General features: G+C 33.1%; 1 long non-coding RNA gene across 2 annotated transcripts; it reads left to right on the top strand.

The window, feature by feature from the left end:
* The first annotated feature begins 485 nt into the window (after nucleotides 1-485).
* LOC128208095 (uncharacterized) lies at nucleotides 486-8,546 on the top strand. Of its 2 annotated transcripts, XR_008256842.1 has the most exons (4): nucleotides 486-566; nucleotides 4,809-4,882; nucleotides 7,690-7,812; nucleotides 8,214-8,546. It is a non-coding gene; the product is annotated as an uncharacterized LOC128208095 (long non-coding RNA). The 2 variants fall into 2 exon arrangements; XR_008256841.1 differs by lacking the exon at nucleotides 486-566 and having other exon boundaries at nucleotides 4,753-4,882.
* Nucleotides 8,547-8,770: the final 224 nt, after the last annotated feature.

Below are 8,770 nucleotides of genomic sequence, written 5' to 3'. Positions count from 1 at the left end.
AATTATTTTTTGTTTAGTGACACTGTTATTCAAAATCAATACATACACATATATAACAAACATCAATTGTGACTGATAAACCTTTAACTACATACTAAATAATGCATTTATTGAAAATATTTATTACTGATAACAAGATTGTAACCGTGTTTTTAATAGCAGAAAGCGCAAAAAAATATTAAATGATTGGCAAATGCTAAAATATTTATTGTGGTCTACTATAGTCTCATAAGGTAGAAATACCGTGTGTAATGCTCATTTCTTTCAAATTTAACTCGATATCCTTTATAAGAACCATTGTTTTCGACATTTATTCATCCTTTTAGGAATATTGAAACAAAATTATTAATTGTGGTAAACCTTATCTGGGAGTACTTAAGAGTGCATCTTTATTACTCGAGTGAATGTACGTTCAAACCGGTTTAACACAAACATGTCACAGTAATCAATACCATCTGCGTTAAGATGTCGGGGAAGTGTTAGACGAATGATTTTGTTTTATGGAGCTTTGAAGAGCGATGAATGGCACTATAGTGGTGCCAAATTGATATCTCAAACACCCATTGGTAAGTCATTTATTTTTTCCATTTATTTTTTTGTCTTGATTTTTTAATATATAGACAGTCAAGAAGTAGGACATCTCGTAAAGAACGTTCACTTGAAACAGGCCTCTTCTTATCCACACTTCGACAGGGAGTGGGGATACTCTGCCTAAATAGCCGTCAACGAGTATTTTAAGAAATATCAAAATAATAAAAAATGGTGTCCCAGTGGTTGCACCAGTCAATTGTAGCCATGCCCCCCCCCCCATAGTCCACCTAAATGACCGTCAATGAGTCTTTTGACGATTTTTAGACTATGGCAGTTACAGGGATACACATGAAATGTCAAAATAATAAAAAAGTATCCCTAATCGCTCATTATTGTAGCTCCCCCCCCCCCAGTCTAAAATTATAGACGTGTAATACATTCTTCCAATCCTTACTGGTTGACGGTACATTTCCGAACAGGGCACAAATCCCGAACACCGGCTAAAACACGCGTTTGTTTACCGTGATCGATTATTCGATGATCTAGATCAATACAGAGGCTTGCCTTGGTCACACTTGCGAAGTTTCATCTTGTTTTGTTAAGTGTTTTTCTAAAAAATGCCATTCAATGTTTATACGCTTAAAGATCAAAATGTAGCACATGGGGGAATGACATCAGAGGGCGCACGCACATCTTTAGGTTTTGCAGTTAAGATATTTATAAATAGAAATCACGGTTTACATTTGAAGCAGATGTTTTGAAAAAACCTCGGAAACAATAAATCACTTTGCAGCTAAGTGTTTATTTAATATAGCATACTTTTTAATTATAATTGTATGACCATGTATTTTCGCTTTTCAAGTGTTCGGTATTTGTGCCCTCCATAGCGTAATTTGAAGGGTGATTAACTGTCCATAAAATAAACGATTTTCGACATAATATTGACGAGATCGTGAATCTGTACTTTGACAGCTGTTTTCACATGAACCAAAGATGTTTCATACGAAAGTTTAACTTACTACAACATAAACTCTCCAAGATAATTGTAAAAAACATCAGAAAGTGTTCGGATTTGTGACCTTAGCCAGTAACGTCTTAACAGGTTTGTGCAAAAACCGGGGGTGTTTTGAAAAATATTGAAATTGTATTAAGTGAAGTATTTTATGGTTTATATTGATCATAAAGGTTTTTATTCATATTTTACCATGTAAGTGAAAAGTTATTTTGCATTAAAACACATTATTTACCTTTCCAATAAAACGAAAGTTGACTGACACAGACAACAATTATGCCAAGCAGAACAACTCGACCCAATCGTAATAACTCGGCCACCACTGACAAGCTTCTAGATAGACCTCGTAAATACAATCGTAACAACTCAGCCATGGCCGAAATGTTCTGATTGTTTAAAAATTGTGCCCTGAAGCCTTGCAGGTGCCCTTCATGTATATATTGCTATGTTTTGACAGCAAGAAATGAAAAAAACACTTCAAACTCATAATTATTTGTAGGATATGACATTTTTATGTATGGAACTGATATAAAATAACATAATCTGGTAATATTTCTTGTTTTATGATATTTTTGAGATGTTAAATGCTTTAACCCGGAATCCCGATCGGAATAACTACCAACTTTTGATACTAAACAATTTGTACGTGAAGGATTTGCCATATCAAAAAACGTAAAAAAATCCGTAAACATACAATTCTTTGGTCTACTAAGATTTAGCTGGGTTGGCTGGACCGAAAGTAAAAGTCCCGGCTATTCCCCGAACCTTGAGGGGGGGCATGGTTACAATTGACTGGTGCATTATTGTAGCAAGGGGGGATAGAGATGGCGCATTTCCCATTAAAATTGTGTAAGAATTTACTTATTTAATAATTTAATATAGTTGACTAAAGAGTATTAAACTAGTTCAAAATGAGCTATTTCAGACAAAGTCTCTGCTATCCCCCGCACCTAAAACAAGGAAAGCTGTTTTATTTTTTGTTAGGCATATGTAATAACAGCATTGAGGAACAACGTTTAAGTAATATCTTTACTAAGCTTTTAAGGTTTTTTAAACTGCATGTATATTTAAAGGTAGAATACCCCTTATGGGCATCATTTCAAACTATGATCAGCTTGATAATTTCTTATTATTATGTGTATCATTTCCTGGTTTTAAAATTTAGAAGAATTTTACTGTCAAATCAACAAATATAATCAAACTGTACTTAAATAGTAATTAAAATTTTAACACAATGTTTTGACAGCATAAAAAATGGGTCCTTGTGAATGTCATTTTACAGCGATATCAACAAGTTCAAAAAATACTCATGACCTGTTCCTTATCAATATGAAATATCTTTAACCTTTTTGGAACATTATGCAAAAAAACCCCAGTATGTTTTACCTTCGGTGTAAGAAAATAACTATTCTTTAATAAAACTACTGTTGAAAAATGTAAGCTAATGAAATGGAAAATAAAAAGACGCTTAGGGTTGCTTTGAAGTTGAACTGCTCACATGAACCCACAAAAGATGCGTAGGTATGTGCTTAACAATAAAGGATAAAGCATTAAAATGAAGCATTTTAAGTGGAGGTTTTCATTAGGGTAGTGCTACCTTAAACACACACTTTACAATTATTTTTTCTTTTTTTTAATCTATTTTCTTGAACCAATGGACTATACAAACAGTAGGGTCAGTCCCAGTATACAGGACAATTATTCAATAAAATGTTTATCCTTTTGATATCATAATTGTTAAAAAAAATATCAAAATGTAAAGAAAAAATAACAGAGACCGGGTTCAAACTGTGGTCGCAAAAATTGCAGTCCAGTGTCAGGGCTTTTTCAATAATACCCACGGGTCCGACTATCGGACCCATTCCCAAAGCAAAATATAATATATTTTTCCCAAACTTCAGAAAAAAATCCCAATCCAAAAAAACATTTTTTTTTTTTTTTTTTTATTTTTTTTTAGAAATTCACCTGTACTGGTTCATTTTCAACATCCTATTAAATTATGTGATGTGAAGTTTTTTTGGTAATTGAACTCAGAAATCATTGATTTTCATCACAATCAGAAATCTAAAATATGAAATATTATGTCATGATTTATTGCAATATCCCAAGGATTGATATTTCAGCAATTGTGGGTCTTTTAAAGGGAAAATAAACTTATATTAAATCATTTCCTAATTCGCAGGAGACTAGACAGCTTTTTCTTTTAACTGTGAAATTTCGGCATTTTCACGACGCAAAATTTCCCAAAATGTATAGGGTCTTTTTCCCAAAATGGACAGAAAAAGCCCCGAGTGTTGTATCCACTGCTACGAAAGTTTACACTTGTCTATTTAATTTAATATATACCTAGCTTGGTAACATTAAGTGATAACATCGATAATTTAATGGAAAAAAAAATGTGAAAAATCAATTAATTGTATTTTTTTACTATGTGGTACTTCAGTTAGTTAGTTTCAATGCATTGTACACATTGATACCAAGTTCATGTCAGTTTTCGGCAATTTTCTCTTCTTTCGCTATTTCATCATACGGTGTATAGCCCCTGAATAAAGTTTCACTCTGTTTCATTGAGTAATTATTTCTTAAAAATCCTTTCTTTGTTCTAATCTGCTAAAAGGTCAAAATGTCACAGTCATGTGAGCATCTTTGAGGCCTCTCAGTTATTATAACCAATGCACCAGTCAATTGTAACCACGCCCCCCCCCCGGTCCGGGGGTATACCGGGAATAGTCGGGGAAATGGGCCGTGTTTTTACTTTCTATGTGGCCACGCAGGGCCGGGTGACCGCGGTGGTTTTGTCTTTGAGCCAAATTTAGCCGAGATTGGGCCTTATATAGAGTCTCTGATGTGCGGGGGCATTTGGCGGGGGTTTTACCATCAGTTCGTCCCCGCAGGGGAGGGGGATTAGACCCAGGGTTGGCTGGACCGAAAGTCAAAGTCCCCGCTATTCCCCGGACCTGGGGGCGCCGTGGTTACAATTGACTGGTTCACAACATATAAGTAAAGATATTTATAAAATAAATAAAAGTACAGTTAATCAATATATTTTAATTTTAATGTGGTAAATTAACAAAGAATTAGATAGATGCTTTATGCAAAATCTCACAAAGATGTAAAAAAAAAATACTAAAGAGTTCGGTTTTGCTAGTTTGTAAAAATATTTCATGGAATCATGGTAAATTGTTATATTATGTCCAATGACAGCCCATATATTTTTAACTACTTGAACCTTTCTTGTTATAATTCTTATTATTTATTTTTTTAGTTGATGTGTGATGCTGATAATACAGAGACAGCTAGAGTGACAGAGTTTGATGAATAAACTTAAATTAAAAAACAGTGAGTATAATAATCCATTTTAACATGTCTTGTGTGTAAAGTGTGATTCCAAAGCAGTAAATATATATATATGTATCTTTAAGTTTTGAATCACAAATTTAGATCAAAGATCTATTATCACACAAAACTTAAAGAATATATATGAAAAGTCATGTGAATGGTGCAAGTCATATAATATAAAATTTATATTGATCAAGTCAAGCCATGCCATGTAAAAAAAACTGACATCATATCAAAGATTGTATGAATCATTCTCAGAGCTTATAATTGAAAATATTTAATTGGTTGTAAGCGGACCATGTACGGTAATTTTGAGTAACCCCACCAGCCAATACAATATGGCTATTTAGAAAGGCTTTGATAATATGTTTTATCTAATGTTTATCTTTCCTAAAATATTTATATTTATAAATCTATTTACCGGTATAAATCTGTATTTATTTATTTTTTAATGCATTTATTTGCTCACTAATATATACAATACACTTATCGTTGTATATTGTCTAGCTAATACATGTATACAAATATGCATAATATGCATACTTATGGGGGAGGGGGGGTCATAATTACCTGGTGTACTGTCTTGTTCTTACGAATATATGATTTTGACTAAAATCCTTACTGAAAAAGCAGTGCAGACTGGCCTGTTTAAATAATTAATTAAATCTTAATGGGTTTAAATGTATTCTATTTTATTTTTAAAGATATTTTAGAGTTTAACAGTCCAATGACTCTATTGTGTCTGAAGTAACGTGTATACATATATTACAACGGTTTAATTTTTTTGTACTGTAGGATTAGGTTGGGAAAACCAGAATAGCTATAATTCCGGGCTACAACTATTCCGGGCTATATGTATTAATATATATATATATATAAATGTACGAAATCAATGTGGGATTTTCATTAAGTTTTGAATAAACCATCTTTGTAACAAATTACAGTTACTTCCAAATTACATCTTATTCTACATAATACAAACTGGAGGACAGTTCTTTTTATTTGGTAATGTTAAGAGACTTGAAGACAAAAAAAATGTTTAAGTAGAAACCTTCTATTAATGTCATTATCTTGAAAAAAATGAACAATTGCCTTTGAGCAATTGTATCAATCTGTGAAAATCTACATTTTGCCTTCGACATGTTATACAATTTAAGGATATTTACATGGAAATTAAGCTCAATTCTAAATTGACAGTCATGTATTTCTTCCAAAATTTTCATAGTATAAGGAACATGAATTTTTTATGAATTTAAGTGCATAACTGCAGATAATGATCATTATCTTAAATCAATTACAAGCCAATTCATAGTCATGCATATAGCCCCCTTTTCAAAATATGATTGTGATTGTCTCAAATGACCAGTCTTTCTCTGTGGGGGGTGGGGGCTGTCAGTCACAAGGAAACCTTTAAAAGGCATATTCATTCAGCCAATCAGATGTCAGGTTCAGTGAAAGGGGCGATGTCAGGTCAAGTAAAAGGGGTGGAGCTAAAACAAATACTGACATTCAATGTAGGTGGATCCCCCTTTGGCCTCACAAATATGTTTCAGTCACACTAGAGTGTGACAGGGTCAAGCCATAATGGAGCCATAGGCAAGCAGACTTTTATTAACCCAACAACAACAACAGGTGTAATTCCTACCAACTGAGGAAAAAACTTTAAAGGTTTTATTATTTCTCATTTTTTTATACAAATTAAATATCTAACAATGACAAATATAAAATATGATAATTCAAGCATTATATTGACACCAAACATGACACATCTTGCAAATGGTCTTGAATAAAATTCCTACACTTCTTATAATGATAATACATGGGACCAATATCAAAACCATTATCCTGTTAAATAGGACAATGGATTTGATATTGGTAATTCGCAGACAATACAATGTAATTAAGTAAAAAAATACACAGTATGCACACCTGGCTTCACACAAAAAATTGTTGCTTAGGCCAAAAAAAAGTATTCATAGTTTCCATTTAAATATCAAAAAAATTACTAACGGTTTAAGAAAAATGCATAGAACATCAATTTATGAACTTAAATATAAAAATCAGCGATCTAATTTTTTGTCAGCAGTCTTATATAACTGGTCTCCATGGATTGTAGCAAAAATTGGCTTGTTCCAAGACAAAAATTAAAAAGTTGTCAAAATGTTTAATCTGTGAGAGTGCAGCTTTAACTATGGAAGCTTTTCAGTCATTTGCCTATATGTCTATTTGATTCAGTAAATTGTATGATGATTCATATAAAGCTAGGATTATAAGGATATGCTTATTTTTCATTGGGTTCTATTTTTAGCACATAACAGCTTCATTACAAGAATATATTAATTATTATTAAAGCTGCACTCTCACAAATTTACCGTTTTTACAACTTTTTTTATTTTTTTGTCTTGGAAAGAGCAAATTTTTGGGCAAGTATCTGCAAACCAATGATAAAAGACTGCTGACATAGATCATATCGCAGATTTGCATATTTTCGTTTGAAAGCCAATGTTTTGTGGGTTAAACTATTACAAACGGTTAAAGAAAAATGCATGATCTAATTTTTTGTCAGCAATTTTATATCACTGGTTTTCATGGATTCTTGAAAAAAAAATAAAAAATTACTTCCTCTGTTGGAAGAGGCCAATTGAGAACAAAATCAAGAGGTTTTGGGTTTTGCTGTTTATACGTTCTGGGATTTTTCCAAAGCATTTATTTATAGGACTTATAAATTTTATGTACAGCATTCTGTATATTGTCAAGTGTCCTTTTTTGAAAATTATATACAACATGTATAAATATTCATGTTTCAGGAAATAACCACCATCTCTCTCAGAGGTCGTCTTTCTCATTATTGTGGGGAAACCTCAAAGGGCATCAGGAAAACCTTCATCAACCTCTTTGTGCCCAGTGGCTTGTGCAACAGTGTTTCAGAAGTATAAATACCTTTTTAATTTGTGTATATCAATTGTATAATGACTTATTTTTATATATTAAATATATATATATATGATAATATATATAGATGGTTAATCGTATGACTTCCTGATTGTATTTAAGTTGTGAAATATTAAATAATCTAATCATAAAAAATGCTTGGAAATGACAATAAAGAAAGATATTTGTCGAATAGGAAGTTTCACCTGTCCTGTTTATATTACAAATCATTTTAAATCAGACAGAAAATTCAATATACTTGTAGTATCTCACTGTTTATTTGTCTTCACATTTTGTATTGTCACATCAAGCCTGTTTGAACATCCTAGAGAAGATAAGTGTATAGAAGCGGATATGATATAATAAATATGCATATAAATGTGCTTGGGATTATTTTCAGATTATCATTAAAATGGGGATAATGGATGACTGGCCACACATATGGGGCTATGGACAAGCTTCAGAGCAGGCTGCTAGGTGGTGGTTTAGTAGTTTATACTCCGGGTCCCGGCGTGAGCACATTGAAGGGTCCCAGAGTGACAGTTCAACCACCGCACACCTATCCTGGGCAGAACCAGTACTAGGTGCCTTCACCTCTGCAAGGAACTGACAACTTCTGTACATGCCAGGGGCAGTGGTACAGTGCGAATGGTCGTAGAAAGGATTTCATAACCAATCACAACAGAGGTGACCTGGTCCGCCCGGGAATCGAACCGGGGTTGTCCAATTCAGAGTCCAACACTCTACCGATTGAGCTAACCGGGCGGACATATTAGCTACATTAGATGACAAGCCATCTATGCTGGACATTCTTCACAATAAAATGTGATGTCACAGGAGTCTATCTCAACAGCTCACACTGTCCGTATTTGACTAAAGGAATGAATGAAGTCACGGCAGAAGTTGGATTGAGGAATGTCCATGTCACTACCCATCATTTGGAAGGAGTTGGATAAA

The sequence above is a fragment of the Mya arenaria genome, chromosome 11, assembly GCF_026914265.1.
Source record: "Mya arenaria isolate MELC-2E11 chromosome 11, ASM2691426v1".
Taxonomy (NCBI): Eukaryota; Metazoa; Mollusca; class Bivalvia; order Myida; family Myidae; genus Mya; species Mya arenaria.
This window is presented reverse-complemented; position numbering and strand designations above follow the sequence as displayed.